This window comes from Spermophilus citellus (genome assembly GCF_964194105.1).
Source record: "Spermophilus citellus genome assembly, chromosome: 2".
Classification (NCBI taxonomy): Eukaryota; Metazoa; Chordata; class Mammalia; order Rodentia; family Sciuridae; genus Spermophilus; species Spermophilus citellus.
Window position 1 is genome coordinate 112,786,181 of NC_138183.1, and position 17,715 is coordinate 112,803,895.

The following is a 17,715-nucleotide window of genomic DNA, read 5'->3' on the forward strand; positions in this document are numbered from 1 at the left end:
GGGAACCAAGTCGCCTTAGTGTACTGATCATTACCTGAAAGTATCGTCCAGTTTGGGTGAAAAAATATTTGCTGAGATTTCTGGAGATTCGTAATTTTGGGAAGCTTGGCAACCCCTTCCCATGAAAGTGTTTCTCGCCAGTCACTGCTTAGGGCTACATCAAGAGGAAACAAAACGTAGAGATAGAACGTGAAACTACTTTGTTGTGTCAAGTTTCAAGAAGCTAGCACAAACCGTGTTGGATTTAGAGTTCCAAATACATCTATCAATATAGGAGAAAACAGAGTGAAACCTAAAAATTCAAACTGTTACTGGAAATGAACGCTTCAACATAGAAGAACGAAATTTGGGGAACCAAGTCGCCTTAGTGTACTGATCATTACCTGAAAGTATCATCCAGTTTGGGTGAAAAAATGTTTGCTGAGATTTCTGGAGATTCGTAATTTTGGGAAGCTTGGCAACCCCTTCCGATGAAAGTGTTTCTCGCCAGTCACTGCTTAGGGCTACAACAAGAGGAAACAAAACGTAGAGATAGAACGTGAAACTACTTTGTTGTGTCAAGTTTCAAGAAGCTAGCACAAACCGTGTTGGATTTAGAGTTCCAAATACATCTATCTATATAGGAGAAAACAGAGTGAAACCTAAAAATTCAAACTGTTACTGGAAATGAACGCTTCAACATAGAAGAACGAAATTTGGGGAACCAAGTCGCCTTAATGTACTGATCATGACCTGAAAGTATCATCCAGTTTGGTTGAAAAAATATTTGCTGAGATTTCTGGAGATTCGTAATTTTGGGAAGCTTGGCAACCCGTTCCCATGAAAGTGTTTCTCGCCAGTCACTGCTTAGGGCTACATCAAGAGGAAAAAAAACGTAGAGATAGAACGTGAAACTACTTTGTTGTGTCAAGTTTCAAGAAGCTAGCACAAACCGTGTTGGATTCAGAGTTCCAAATACATCTATCAATATAGGAGAAAACAGAGTGAAACCTAAAAATTCAAACTGTTACTGGAAATGAACGCTTCAACATAGAAGAACGAAATTTGGGGAACCAAGTCGCCTTAGTGTACTGATCATTACCTGAAAGTATCGTCCAGTTTGGGTGAAAAAATATTTGCTGAGATTTCTGGAGATTCGTAATTTTGGGAAGCTTGGCAACCCCTTCCCATGAAAGTGTTTCTCGCCAGTCACTGCTTAGGGCTACATCAAGAGGAAACAAAACGTAGAGATAGAACATGAAACTACTTTGTTGTGTCAAGTTTCAAGAAGCTAGCACAAACCGTGTTGGATTTAGAGTTCCAAATACATCTATCAGTATAGGAGAAAACAGAGTGAAACCTAAAAATTCAAACTGTTACTGGAAATGAACGCTTCAACATAGAAGAACGAAATTTGGGGAACCAAGTCGCCTTAGTGTACTGATCATTACCTGAAAGTATCATCCAGTTTGGGTGAAAAAATATTTGCTGAGATCTCTGGAGATTCGTAATTTTGGGAAGCTTGGCAACCCCTTCCCATGAAAGTGTTTCTCGCCAGTCACTTCTTAGGGCTACATCAAGAGGAAACAAAACGTAGAGATAGAACGTGAAACTACTTTGTTGTGTCAAGTTTCAAGAAGCTAGCACAAACCGTGTTGGATTTAGAGTTCCAAATACATCTATCAATATAGGAGAAAACAGAGCGAAACCTAAAAATTCAAACTGTTACTGGAAATGAACGCTTCAACATAGAAGAACGAAATTTGGGGAACCAAGTCGCCTTAGTGTACTGATCATTACCTGAAAGTATCATCCAGTTTGATGAAAAAATATTTGCTGAGATTTCTGGAGATTCGTAATTTTGGGAAGCTTGGCAACCCCTTCCCATGAAAGTGTTTCTTGCCAGTCACTGTTTAGGGCTACATCAAGAGGAAACAAAACGTAGAGATAGAACGTGAAACTACTTTGTTGTGTCAAGTTTCAAGAAACTAGCACAAACCGTGTTGGATTTAGAGTTCCAAATACATCTATCAATATAGGAGAAAACATAGTGAAACCTAAAAATTCAAACTGTTACTGGAAATGAACGCTTCACCATCGAAGAACGAAATTTGGGGAACCAAGTCGCCTTAGTGTACTGATCATTACCTGAAAGTATCATCCAGTTTGGGTGAAAAAATGTTTGCTGAGATTTCTGGAGATTCGTAATTTTGGGAAGCTTGGCAACCCCATCCGATGAAAGTGTTTCTCGCCAGTCACTGCTTAGGGCTACAACAAGAGGAAACAAAAGGTAGAGATAGAACGTGAAACTACTTTGTTGTGTCAAGTTTCAAGAAGCTAGCACAAACCGTGTTGGATTTAGAGTTCCAAATACATCTATCTATATAGGAGAAAAGAGAGTGAAACCTAAAAATTCAAACTGTTACTGGAAATGAACGCTTCAACATAGAAGAACGAAATTTGGGGAACCAAGTCGCCTTAGTGTACTGATCATTACCTGAAAGTATCATCCAGTTTGGTTGAAAAAATATTTGCTGAGATTTCTGGAGATTCGTAATTTTTGGAAGCTTGGCAACCCCTTCCCATGAAAGTGTTTCTCGCCAGTCACTGCTTAGGGCTACATCAAGAGGAAACAAAACGTAGAGACAGAACGTGAAACTACTTTGTTGTGTCAAGTTTCAAGAAGCTAGCACAAACCGTGTTGGATTTAGAGTTCCAAATACATCTATCAATATAGGAGAAAACAGAGTGAAACCTAAAAATTCAAACTGTTACTGGAAATGAACGCTTCAACATAGAAGAACGAAATTTGGGGAACCAAGTCGCCTTAGTGTACTGATCATTACCTGAAAGTATCATCCAGTTTGGGTGAAAAAATATTTGCTGAGATCTCTAGAGATTAGTAATTTTGGGAAGCTTGGCAACCCCTTCCCATGAAAGTGTTTCTCGCCAGTCACTTCTTAGGGCTACATCAAGAGGAAACAAAACGTAGAGATAGAACGTGAAACTACTTTATTGTGTCAAGTTTCAAAAAGCTAGCACAAACCGTGTTGGATTTAGAGTTCCAAATACATCTATCTATATAGGAGAAAACAGAGTGAAACCTAAAAATTCAAACTGTTACTGGAAATGAACGCTTCAACATAGAAGAACGAAATTTGGGGAACTAAGTCGCCTTAATGTACTGATCATTACCTGAAAGTATCATCCAGTTTGGTTGAAAAAATATTTGCTGAGATTTCTGGAGATTCGTAATTTTGGGAAGCTTGGCAACCCCTTCCCATGAAAGTGTTTCTCGCCAGTCACTGCTTAGGGCTACATCAAGAGGAAACAAAACGTCTAGATAGAACGTGAAACTACTTTGTTCTGTCAAGTTTCAAGAAGCTAGCACAAACCGTGTTGGATTTAGAGTTCCAAATACATCTATCAATATAGGAGAAAACAGAGTGAAACCTACAAATTCAAACTGTTACTGGAAATGAACGCTTCAACATAGAAGAACGAAATTTGGGGAACCAAGTCGCCTTAGTGTACTGATCATTACCTGAAAGTATCATCCAGTTTGGGGGAAAAAATATTTGCTGAGATTTCTGGAGATTCGTAATTTTGGGAAGCTTGGCAACCCCTTCCCATGAAAGTGTTTCTCGCCAGTCACTGCTAGGGCTACATCAAGAGGAAACAAAACATAGAGATAGAACGTGAAACTTCTTTGTTTTGTCAAGTTTCAAGAAGCTAGCACAAACCGTGTTGGATTTTGAGTTCCAAATATATCTATCAATATAGGAGAAAACAGAGTGAAACCTAAAAATTCAAACTGTTACTGGAAATGAACGCTTCAACATAGAAGAACGAAATTTGGGGAACCAAGTCGCCTTAGTGTACTGATCATTACCTGAAAGTATCATCCAGTTTGGGTGAAAAAATATTTGCTGAGATTTCTGGAGATTCGTAATTTTGGGAAGCTTGGCAACCCCTTCCCATGAAAGTGTTTCTCGCCAGTCACTGCTTAGGGCTACATCAAGAGGAAACAAAACGTAGAGATAGAACGTGAAACTACTTTGTTGTGTCAAGTTCCAAGAAGCTAGCACAAACCGTGTTGGATTTAGAGTTCCAAATACATCTATCAATATAGGAGAAAACAGAGTGAAACCTAAAAATTCAAACTGTTACTGGAAATGAACGCTTCAACATAGAAGAACGAAATTTGGGGAACCAAGTCGCCTTAGTGTACTGATCATTACCTGAACGTATCATCCAGTTTGGGTGAAGAAATATTTGCTGAGATCTCGGGAGATTCGTAATTTTGGGAAGCTTGGCAACCCCTTCCCATGAAAGTGTTTCTCGCCAGTCACTGCTTAGGGCTACATCAAGAGGAAACAAAACGTAGAGATAGAACGTGAAACTACTTTGTTGTGTCAAGTTTCAAGAAGCTAGCACAAACCGTGTTGGATTTAGAGTTCCAAATACATCTATCAATATAGGAGAAAACAGAGTGAAACCTAAAAATTCAAACTGTTACTGGAAATGAACGCTTCAACATAGAAGAACGAAATTTGGCGAACCAAGTCGCCTTAGTGTACTGATCATTACCTGAAAGTATCATCCAGTTTGGGTGAAAAAATATTTGCTGAGATTTCTGGAGATTCGTAATTTTGGGAAGCTTGGCAACCCCTTCCCATGAAAGTGTTTCTCGCCAGTCACTGTTTAGGGCTACATCAAGAGGAAACAAAACGTAGAGATAGAACGTGAAACTACTTTGTTGTGTCAAGTTTCAAGAAACTAGCACAAACCGTGTTGGATTTAGAGTTCCAAATACATCTATCAATATAGGAGAAAAGAGAGTGAAACCTAAAAATTCAAACTGTTACTGGAAATAAACGCTTCAACATCGAAGAACGAAATTTGGGGAACCAAGTCGCCTTAGTGTACTGATCATTACCTGAAAGTATCATCCAGTTTGGGTGAAAAAATATTTGCTGAGATTTCTGGAGATTCGTAATTTTGGGAAGCTTGGCAACCCCTTCCCATGAAAGTGTTTCTCACCAGTCACTGCATAGGGCTACATCAAGAGGAAACAAAACGTAGAGATAGAACGTGAAACTACTTTGTTGTGTCAACTTTCAAGAAGCTAGCACAAACCGTGTTGGATTCAGAGTTCCAAATACATCTATCAATATAGGAGAAAACAGAGTGAAACCTACAAATTCAAACTGTTACTGGAAATGAACGCTTCAACATAGAAGAACGAAATTTGGGGAACCAAGTCGACTTAGTGTACTGATCATTACCTGAAAGTATCATCCAGTTTGGGTGAAAAAATATTTGCTGAGATTTCTGGAGATTCGTAATTTTGGGAAGCTTGGCAACCCCTTCCCATGAAAGTGTTTCTCGCCAGTCACTGCTTAGGGCTACATCAAGAGGAAACAAAACGTAGAGATAGAACGTGAAACTACTTTGTTGTGTCAAGTTTCAAGAAGCTAGCACAAACCGTGTTGGATTTAGAGTTCCAAATACATCTATCTATATAGGAGAAAACAGAGTGAAACCTAAAAATTCAAACTGTTACTGGAAATGAACGCTTCAACATAGAAGAACGAAATTTGGGGAACCAAGTCGCCTTAGTGTACTGATCATTACCTGAAAGTATCATCCAGTTTGGGTGAAAAAATATTTGCTGAGATTTCTGGAGATTCGTAATTTTGGGAAGCTTGGCAACCCCTTCCCATGAAAGTGTTTCTCGCCAGTCACTGCTTAGGGCTACATCAAGAGGAAACAAAACGTAGAGATAGAACGTGAAACTACTTTGTTGTGTCAAGTTTCAAGAAGCTAGCACAAACCGTGTTGGATTTAGAGTTCCAAATACATCTATCAATATAGGAGAAAACAGAGTGAAACCTAAAAATTCAAACTGTTACTGGAAATGAACGCTTCAACATAGAAGAACAAAATTTGGGGAACCAAGTCGCCTTAGTGTACTGATCATTACCTGAAAGTATCATCCAGTTTGGGTGAAAAAATATTTGCTGAGATTTCTGGAGATTCGTAATTTTGGGAATCTTGGCAACCCCTTCCCATGAAAGTGTTTCTCGCCAGTCACTGCTTAGGGCTACATCAAGAGGAAACAAAACGTAGAGATAGAACGTGAAACTACTTTGTTGTGTCAAGTTTCAAGAAGCTAGCACAAACCGTGTTGGATTTAGAGTTCCAAATACATCTATCAATATAGGAGAAAATAGAGTGAAACCTAAAAATTCAAACTGTTACTGGAAATGAACGCTTCAACATAGAAGAACGAAATTTGGGGAACCAAGTCGCCTTAGTGTACTGATCATTACCTGAAAGTATCATCCAGTTTGGGTGAAAAAATATTTGCTGAGATTTCTGGAGATTCGTAATTTTGGGAAGCTTGGCAACCCCTTCCCATGAAAGTGTTTCTCGCCAGTCACTGCTTAGGGCTACATCAAGAGGAAACAAAACGTAGAGATAGAAAGTGAAACTACTTTGTTGTGTCAAGTTTCAAGAAGCTAGCACAAACCGTGTTGGATTTAGAGTTCCAAATACATCTATCAATGTAGGAGAAAACAGAGTGAAACCTAAAAATTCAAACTGTTACGGGAAATGAACGCTTCAACATCGAAGAACGAAATTTGGGGAACAAAGTAGCCTTAGTGTACTGATCATTACCTGAAAGTATCATCTAGTTTGGGTGAAAAAATATTTGCTGAGATTTCTGGAGATTCATAATTTTGGGAAGCTTGGCAACCCCTTCCCATGAAAGTGTTTCTCGCCAGTCACTGCTTAGGGCTACATCAAGAGGAAACAAAACGTAGAGATAGAACGTGAAACTACTTTGTTGTGTCAAGTTTCAAGAAGCTAGCACAAACCGTGTTGGATTTAGAGTTCCAAATACATCTATCAATATAGGAGAAAAGAGAGTGAAACCCAAAAATTCAAACTGTTACTGGAAATGAACGCTTCAACATCGAAGGACGAAATTTGGGGAACCAAGTCGCCTTAGTGTACTGATCATTACCTGAAAGTATCATCCAGTTTGGGTGAAAAAATATTTGCTGAGATTCCTGGAGATTCGTAATTTTGGGAAGCTTGGCAACCCCTTCCCATGAAAGTGTTTCTCGCCAGTCACTGCTTAGGGCTACATCAAGAGGAAACAAAACGTAGAGATAGAACGTGAAACTACTTTGTTGTGTCAAGTTTCAAGAAGCTAGCACAAACCGTGTTGGATTTAGAGTTCCAAATACATCTATCAATGTAGGAGAAAACAGAGTGAAACCTAAAAATTCAAACTGTTACTGGAAATGAACGCTTCAACATAGAAGAACAAAATTTGGGGAACCAAGTCGCCTTAGTGTACTGATCATTACCTGAAAGTATCATCCAGTTTGGGTGAAAAAATATTTGCTGAGATTTCTGGAGATTCGTAATTTTGGGAAGATTGGCAACCCCTTCCCATGAAAGTGTTTCTCGCCAGTCACTGCTTAGGGCTACATCAAGAGGAAACAAAACGTAGAGATAGAACGTGAAACTACTTTGTTGTGTCAAGTTTCAAGAATCTAGCACAAACCGTGTTGGATTTAGAGTTCCAAATACATCTATCTATATAGGAGAAAACAGAGTGAAACCTAAAAATTCAAACTGTTACGGGAAATGAACGCTTCAACATAGAAGAACGAAATTTGGGGAACCAAGTCGCCTTAGTGTACTGATCATTACCTGAAAGTATCATCCAGTTTGGGTGAAAAAATATTTGCTGAGATTTCTGGAGATTCGTAATTTTGGGAAGCTTGGCAACCCATTCCCATGAAAGTGTTTCTCGCCAGTCACTGCTTAGCGCTACATCAAGAGGAAACAAAACGTAGAGATAGAACGTGAAACTACTTTGTTGTGTCAAGTTTCAAGAAGCTAGCACAAACCGTGTTGGATTTAGAGTTCCAAATACATCTATCAATATAGGAGAAAACAGAGTGAAATCTAAAAATTCAAACTGTTACTGGAAATGAACGCTTCAACATAGAAGAACAAAATTTGGGGAACCAAGTCGCCTTAGTGTACTGATCATTACCTGAAAGTATCATCCAGTTTGGGTGAAAAAATATTTGCTGAGATTTCTGGAGATTCATAATTTTGGGAAGCTTGGCAACCCCTTCCCATGAAAGTGTTTCTCGCCAGTCACTGCTTAGGGCTACATCAAGAGGAAACAAAACGTAGAGATAGAACGTGAAACTACTTTGTTGTGTCAAGTTTCAAGAAGCTAGCACAAACCGTGTTGGATTTAGAGTTCCAAATACATCTATCAATATAGGAGAAAATAGAGTGAAACCTAAAAATTCAAACTGTTACTGGAAATGAACGCTTCAACATCGAAGAACGAAATTTGGGGAACCAAGTCGCCTTAGTGTACTGATCATTACCTGAAAGTATCATCCAGTTTGGGTGAAAAAATATTTGCTGAGATTTCTGGAGATTCGTAATTTTGGGAAGCTTGGCAACCCCTTCCCATGAAAGTGTTTCTCGCCAGTCACTGCTTAGGGCTACATCAAGAGGAAACAAAACGTAGAGATAGAAAGTGAAACTACTTTGTTGTGTCAAGTTTCAAGAAGCTAGCACAAACCGTGTTGGATTTAGAGTTCCAAATACATCTATCAATGTAGGAGAAAACAGAGTGAAACCTAAAAATTCAAACTGTTACTGGAAATGAACGCTTCAACATCGAAGAACGAAATTTGGGGAACCAAGTCGCCTTAGTGTACTGATCATTACCTGAAAGTATCATCCAGTTTCGGTGAAAAAATGTTTGCTGAGATTTCTGGAGATTCGTAATTTTGGGAAGCTTGGCAACCCCTTCCCATGAAAGTGTTTCTCGCCAGTCACTGCTTAGGGCTACATCAAGAGGAAACAAAACGTAGAGATAGAACGTGAAACTACTTTGTTGTGTCAAGTTTCAAGAAGCTAGCACAAACCGTGTTGGATTTAGAGTTCCAAATACATCTATCTATATAGGAGAAAACAGAGTGAAACCTAAAAATTCAAACTGTTACTGGAAATGAACGCTTCAACATAGAAGAACGAAATTTGGGGAACCAAGTCGCCTTAGTGTACTGATCATTACCTGAGAGTATAATCCAGTTTGGGTGAAAAAATATTTGCTGAGATTTCTGGAGATTCGTAATTTTTGGAAGCTTGGCAACCCCTTCCCATTAAAGTGTTTCTCGCCAGTCACTGCTTAGGGCTACATCAATAGGAAACAAAACGTAGAGATAGAACGTGAAACTACTTTGTTGTGTCAACTTTCAAGAAGCTAGCACAAACCGTGTTGGATTCAGAGTTCCAAATACATCTATCAATATAGGAGAAAACAGAGTGAAACCTAAAAATTCAAACTGTTACTGGAAATGAACGCTTCAACATAGAAGAACGAAATTTGGGGAACCAAGTCGACTTAGTGTACTGATCATTACCTGAAAGTATCATCCAGTTTCGGTGAAAAAATGTTTGCTGAGATTTCTGGAGATTCGTAATTTTGGGAAGCTTGGCAACCCCTTCCCATGAAAGTGTTTCTCGCCAGTCACTGCTTAGGGCTACATCAAGAGGAAACAAAACGTAGAGATAGAACGTGAAACTACTTTGTTGTGTCAACTTTCAAGAAGCTAGCACAAACCGTGTTGGATTTAGAGTTCCAAATACATCTATCAATATAGGAGAAAATAGAGTGAAACCTAAAAATTCAAACTGTTACTGGAAATGAACGCTTCAACATAGAAGAACGAAATTTGGGGAACCAAGTCGCCTTAGTGTACTGATCATTACCTGAAAGTATCATCCAGTTTGGGTGAAAAAATGTTTGCTGAGATTTCTGGAGATTCGTAATTTTGGGAAGCTTGGCAACCCCTTCCCATGAAAGTGTTTCTCGCCAGTCACTGCTTAGGGCTACATCAAGAGGAAACAAAACGTAGAGATAGAACGTGAAACTACTTTGTTGTGTCAAGTTTCAAGAAGCTAGCACAAACCGTGTTGGATTTAGAGTTCCAAATACATCTATCAATATAGGAGAAAACAGAGTGAAACCTAAAAATTCAAACTGTTACTGGAAATGAACGCTTCAACATAGAAGAACGAAATTTGGGGAACCAAGTCGCCTTAGTGTACTGATCATTACCTGAGAGTATCATCCAGTTTGGGTGAAAAAATATTTGCTGAGATTTCTGGAGATTCGTAATTTTTGGAAGCTTGGCAACCCCTTCCCATGAAAGTGTTTCTCGCCAGTCACTGCTTAGGGCTACATCAAGAGGAAACAAAACGTAGAGATAGAACGTGAAACTACATTGTTGTGTCAAGTTTCAAGAAGCTAGCACAAACCGTGTTGGATTTAGAGTTCCAAATACATCTATCAATATAGGAGAAAACAGAGTGAAACCTAAAAATTCAAACTGTTACTGGAAATGAACGCTTCAACATAGAAGAACGAAATTTGGGGAACCAAGTCGCCTTAGTGTACTGATCATTACCTGAAAGTATCATCCAGTTTGGGTGAAAAAATATTTGCTGAGATTTCTGGAGATTCGTAATTTTGGGAAGCTTGGCAACCCCTTCCCATGAAAGAGTTTCTCGCCAGTCACTGCTTAGGGCTACATCAAGAGGAAACAAAACGTAGAGATAGAACGTGAAACTACTTTGTTGTGTCAAGTTTCAAGAAGCTAGCAAAAACCGTGTTGGATTTAGAGTTCCAAATACATGTATCAATATAGGAGAAAACAGAGTGAAACCTAAAAATTCAAACTGTTACTGGAAATGAACGCTTCAACATAGAAGAACGAAATTTGGGGAACCAAGTTGCCTTAGTGTACTGATCATTACCTGAAAGTATCATCCAGTTTGGGTGAAAAAATATTTGCTGAGATTTCTGGAGATTCGTAATTTTGGGAAGCTTGGCAACCCCTTCCCATGAAAGTGTTTCTCACCAGTCACTGCTTAGGGCTACATCAAGAGGAAACAAAACGTAGAGATAGAACGTGAAACTACTTTGTTGTGTCAACTTTCAAGAAGCTAGCACAAACCGTGTTGGATTCAGAGTTCCAAATACATCTATCAATATAGGAGAAAACAGAGTGAAACCTAAAAATTCAAACTGTTACTGGAAATGAACGCTTCAACATAGAAGAACGAAATTTGGGGAACCAAGTCGCCTTAGTGTACTGATCATTACCTGAAAGTATCATCCAGTTTGGGTGAAAAAATATTTGCTGAGATTTCTGGAGATTCGTAATTTTGGGAAGCTTGGCAACCCCTTCCCATGAAAGTGTTTCTCGCCAGTCACTGCTTAGGGCTACATCAAGAGGAAACAAAACGTAGAGATAGAACGTGAAACTACTTTGTTGTGTCAACTTTCAAGAAGCTAGCACAAACCGTGTTGGATTTAGAGTTCCAAATACATCTATCAATATAGGAGAAAATAGAGTGAAACCTAAAAATTCAAACTGTTACTGGAAATGAACGTTTCAACATCGAAGAACGAAATTTGGGGAACCAAGTCGCCTTAGTGTACTGATCATTACCTGAAAGTATCATCCAGTTTCGGTGAAAAAATGTTTGCTGAGATTTCTGGAGATTCGTAATTTTGGGAAGCTTGGCAACCCCTTCCCATGAAAGTGTTTCTCGCCAGTCACTGCTTAGGGCTACATCAAGAGGAAACAAAACGTAGAGATAGAACGTGAAACTACTTTGTTGTGTCAACTTTCAAGAAGCTAGCACAAACCGTGTTGGATTTAGAGTTCCAAATACATCTATCAATATAGGAGAAAACAGAGTGAAACCTAAAAATTCAAACTGTTACTGGAAATGAACGCTTCAACATAGAAGAACGAAATTTGGGGAACCAAGTCGACTTAGTGTACTGATCATTACCTGAAAGTATCATCCAGTTTGGGTGAAAAAATATTTGCTGAGATTTCTGGAGATTCGTAATTTTGGGAAGCTTGGCAACCCCTTCCCATGAAAGAGTTTCTCGCCAGTCACTGCTTAGGGCTACATCAAGAGGAAACAAAACGTAGAGATAGAACGTGAAACTACTTTGTTGTGTCAACTTTCAAGAAGCTAGCACAAACCGTGTTGGATTTAGAGTTCCAAATACATCTATCAATATAGGAGAAAATAGAGTGAAACCTAAAAATTCAAACTGTTACTGGAAATGAACGCTTCAACATAGAAGAACGAAATTTGGGGAACCAAGTCGCCTTAGTGTACTGATCATTACCTGAAAGTATCATCCAGTTTGGGTGAAAAAATGTTTGCTGAGATTTCTGGAGATTCGTAATTTTGGGAAGCTTGGCAACCCCTTCCCATGAAAGTGTTTCTCGCCAGTCACTGCTTAGGGCTACATCAAGAGGAAACAAAACGTAGAGATAGAACGTGAAACTACTTTGTTGTGTCAAGTTTCAAGAAGCTAGCACAAACCGTGTTGGATTTAGAGTTCCAAATACATCTATCAATATAGGAGAAAACAGAGTGAAACCTAAAAATTCAAACTGTTACTGGAAATGAACGCTTCAACATAGAAGAACGAAATTTGGGGAACCAAGTCGCCTTAGTGTACTGATCATTACCTGAGAGTATCATCCAGTTTGGGTGAAAAAATATTTGCTGAGATTTCTGGAGATTCGTAATTTTTGGAAGCTTGGCAACCCCTTCCCATGAAAGTGTTTCTCGCCAGTCACTGCTTAGGGCTACATCAAGAGGAAACAAAACGTAGAGATAGAACGTGAAACTACATTGTTGTGTCAAGTTTCAAGAAGCTAGCACAAACCGTGTTGGATTTAGAGTTCCAAATACATCTATCAATATAGGAGAAAACAGAGTGAAACCTAAAAATTCAAACTGTTACTGGAAATGAACGCTTCAACATAGAAGAACGAAATTTGGGGAACCAAGTCGCCTTAGTGTACTGATCATTACCTGAACATATCATCCAGTTTGGGTGAAGAAATATTTGCTGAGATCTCGGGAGATTCGTAATTTTGGGAAGCTTGGCAACCCCTTCCCATGAAAGAGTTTCTCGCCAGTCACTGCTTAGGGCTACATCAAGAGGAAACAAAACGTAGAGATAGAACGTGAAACTACTTTGTTGTGTCAAGTTTCAAGAAGCTAGCAAAAACCGTGTTGGATTTAGAGTTCCAAATACATGTATCAATATAGGAGAAAACAGAGTGAAACCTAAAAATTCAAACTGTTACTGGAAATGAACGCTTCAACATAGAAGAACGAAATTTGGGGAACCAAGTCGCCTTAGTGTACTGATCATTACCTGAAAGTATCATCCAGTTTGGGTGAAAAAATATTTGCTGAGATTTCTGGAGATTCGTAATTTTGGGAAGCTTGGCAACCCCTTCCCATGAAAGTGTTTCTCACCAGTCACTGCTTAGGGCTACATCAAGAGGAAACAAAACGTAGAGATAGAACGTGAAACTACTTTGTTGTGTCAACTTTCAAGAAGCTAGCACAAACCGTGTTGGATTCAGAGTTCCAAATACATCTATCAATATAGGAGAAAACAGAGTGAAACCTAAAAATTCAAACTGTTACTGGAAATGAACGCTTCAACATAGAAGAACGAAATTTGGGGAACCAAGTCGCCTTAGTGTACTGATCATTACCTGAAAGTATCATCCAGTTTGGGTGAAAAAATATTTGCTGAGATTTCTGGAGATTCGTAATTTTGGGAAGCTTGGCAACCCCTTCCCATGAAAGTGTTTCTCGCCAGTCACTGCTTAGGGCTACATCAAGAGGAAACAAAACGTAGAGATAGAACGTGAAACTACTTTGTTGTGTCAACTTTCAAGAAGCTAGCACAAACCGTGTTGGATTTAGAGTTCCAAATACATCTATCAATATAGGAGAAAATAGAGTGAAACCTAAAAATTCAAACTGTTACTGGAAATGAACGCTTCAACATCGAAGAACGAAATTTGGGGAACCAAGTCGCCTTAGTGTACTGATCATTACCTGAAAGTATCATCCAGTTTCGGTGAAAAAATGTTTGCTGAGATTTCTGGAGATTCGTAATTTTGGGAAGCTTGGCAACCCCTTCCCATGAAAGAGTTTCTCGCCAGTCACTGCTTAGGGCTACATCAAGAGGAAACAAAACGTAGAGATAGAACGTGAAACTACTTTGTTGTGTCAAGTTTCAAGAAGCTAGCAAAAACCGTGTTGGATTTAGAGTTCCAAATACATGTATCAATATAGGAGAAAACAGAGTGAAACCTAAAAATTCAAACTGTTACTGGAAATGAACGCTTCAACATAGAAGAACGAAATTTGGGGAACCAAGTTGCCTTAGTGTACTGATCATTACCTGAAAGTATCATCCAGTTTGGGTGAAAAAATATTTGCTGAGATTTCTGGAGATTCGTAATTTTGGGAAGCTTGGCAACCCCTTCCCATGAAAGTGTTTCTCACCAGTCACTGCTTAGGGCTACATCAAGAGGAAACAAAACGTAGAGATAGAACGTGAAACTACTTTGTTGTGTCAACTTTCAAGAAGCTAGCACAAACCGTGTTGGATTCAGAGTTCCAAATACATCTATCAATATAGGAGAAAACAGAGTGAAACCTAAAAATTCAAACTGTTACTGGAAATGAACGCTTCAACATAGAAGAACGAAATTTGGGGAACCAAGTCGCCTTAGTGTACTGATCATTACCTGAAAGTATCATCCAGTTTGGGTGAAAAAATATTTGCTGAGATTTCTGGAGATTCGTAATTTTGGGAAGCTTGGCAACCCCTTCCCATGAAAGTGTTTCTCGCCAGTCACTGCTTAGGGCTACATCAAGAGGAAACAAAACGTAGAGATAGAACGTGAAACTACTTTGTTGTGTCAACTTTCAAGAAGCTAGCACAAACCGTGTTGGATTTAGAGTTCCAAATACATCTATCAATATAGGAGAAAATAGAGTGAAACCTAAAAATTCAAACTGTTACTGGAAATGAACGTTTCAACATCGAAGAACGAAATTTGGGGAACCAAGTCGCCTTAGTGTACTGATCATTACCTGAAAGTATCATCCAGTTTCGGTGAAAAAATGTTTGCTGAGATTTCTGGAGATTCGTAATTTTGGGAAGCTTGGCAACCCCTTCCCATGAAAGTGTTTCTCGCCAGTCACTGCTTAGGGCTACATCAAGAGGAAACAAAACGTAGAGATAGAACGTGAAACTACTTTGTTGTGTCAACTTTCAAGAAGCTAGCACAAACCGTGTTGGATTTAGAGTTCCAAATACATCTATCAATATAGGAGAAAACAGAGTGAAACCTAAAAATTCAAACTGTTACTGGAAATGAACGCTTCAACATAGAAGAACGAAATTTGGGGAACCAAGTCGACTTAGTGTACTGATCATTACCTGAAAGTATCATCCAGTTTGGGTGAAAAAATATTTGCTGAGATTTCTGGAGATTCGTAATTTTGGGAAGCTTGGCAACCCCTTCCCATGAAAGAGTTTCTCGCCAGTCACTGCTTAGGGCTACATCAAGAGGAAACAAAACGTAGAGATAGAACGTGAAACTACTTTGTTGTGTCAACTTTCAAGAAGCTAGCACAAACCGTGTTGGATTTAGAGTTCCAAATACATCTATCAATATAGGAGAAAATAGAGTGAAACCTAAAAATTCAAACTGTTACTGGAAATGAACGCTTCAACATAGAAGAACGAAATTTGGGGAACCAAGTCGCCTTAGTGTACTGATCATTACCTGAAAGTATCATCCAGTTTGGGTGAAAAAATGTTTGCTGAGATTTCTGGAGATTCGTAATTTTGGGAAGCTTGGCAACCCCTTCCCATGAAAGTGTTTCTCGCCAGTCACTGCTTAGGGCTACATCAAGAGGAAACAAAACGTAGAGATAGAACGTGAAACTACTTTGTTGTGTCAAGTTTCAAGAAGCTAGCACAAACCGTGTTGGATTTAGAGTTCCAAATACATCTATCAATATAGGAGAAAACAGAGTGAAACCTAAAAATTCAAACTGTTACTGGAAATGAACGCTTCAACATAGAAGAACGAAATTTGGGGAACCAAGTCGCCTTAGTGTACTGATCATTACCTGAGAGTATCATCCAGTTTGGGTGAAAAAATATTTGCTGAGATTTCTGGAGATTCGTAATTTTTGGAAGCTTGGCAACCCCTTCCCATGAAAGTGTTTCTCGCCAGTCACTGCTTAGGGCTACATCAAGAGGAAACAAAACGTAGAGATAGAACGTGAAACTACATTGTTGTGTCAAGTTTCAAGAAGCTAGCACAAACCGTGTTGGATTTAGAGTTCCAAATACATCTATCAATATAGGAGAAAACAGAGTGAAACCTAAAAATTCAAACTGTTACTGGAAATGAACGCTTCAACATAGAAGAACGAAATTTGGGGAACCAAGTCGCCTTAGTGTACTGATCATTACCTGAACATATCATCCAGTTTGGGTGAAGAAATATTTGCTGAGATCTCGGGAGATTCGTAATTTTGGGAAGCTTGGCAACCCCTTCCCATGAAAGAGTTTCTCGCCAGTCACTGCTTAGGGCTACATCAAGAGGAAACAAAACGTAGAGATAGAACGTGAAACTACTTTGTTGTGTCAAGTTTCAAGAAGCTAGCAAAAACCGTGTTGGATTTAGAGTTCCAAATACATGTATCAATATAGGAGAAAACAGAGTGAAACCTAAAAATTCAAACTGTTACTGGAAATGAACGCTTCAACATAGAAGAACGAAATTTGGGGAACCAAGTCGCCTTAGTGTACTGATCATTACCTGAAAGTATCATCCAGTTTGGGTGAAAAAATATTTGCTGAGATTTCTGGAGATTCGTAATTTTGGGAAGCTTGGCAACCCCTTCCCATGAAAGTGTTTCTCACCAGTCACTGCTTAGGGCTACATCAAGAGGAAACAAAACGTAGAGATAGAACGTGAAACTACTTTGTTGTGTCAACTTTCAAGAAGCTAGCACAAACCGTGTTGGATTCAGAGTTCCAAATACATCTATCAATATAGGAGAAAACAGAGTGAAACCTAAAAATTCAAACTGTTACTGGAAATGAACGCTTCAACATAGAAGAACGAAATTTGGGGAACCAAGTCGCCTTAGTGTACTGATCATTACCTGAAAGTATCATCCAGTTTGGGTGAAAAAATATTTGCTGAGATTTCTGGAGATTCGTAATTTTGGGAAGCTTGGCAACCCCTTCCCATGAAAGTGTTTCTCGCCAGTCACTGCTTAGGGCTACATCAAGAGGAAACAAAACGTAGAGATAGAACGTGAAACTACTTTGTTGTGTCAACTTTCAAGAAGCTAGCACAAACCGTGTTGGATTTAGAGTTCCAAATACATCTATCAATATAGGAGAAAATAGAGTGAAACCTAAAAATTCAAACTGTTACTGGAAATGAACGCTTCAACATCGAAGAACGAAATTTGGGGAACCAAGTCGCCTTAGTGTACTGATCATTACCTGAAAGTATCATCCAGTTTCGGTGAAAAAATGTTTGCTGAGATTTCTGGAGATTCGTAATTTTGGGAATCTTGGCAACCCCTTCCCATGAAAGTGTTTCTCGCCAGTCACTGCTTAGGGCTACATCAAGAGGAAACAAAACGTAGAGATAGAACGTGAAACTACTTTGTTGTGTCAACTTTCAAGAAGCTAGCACAAACCGTGTTGGATTTAGAGTTCCAAATACATCTATC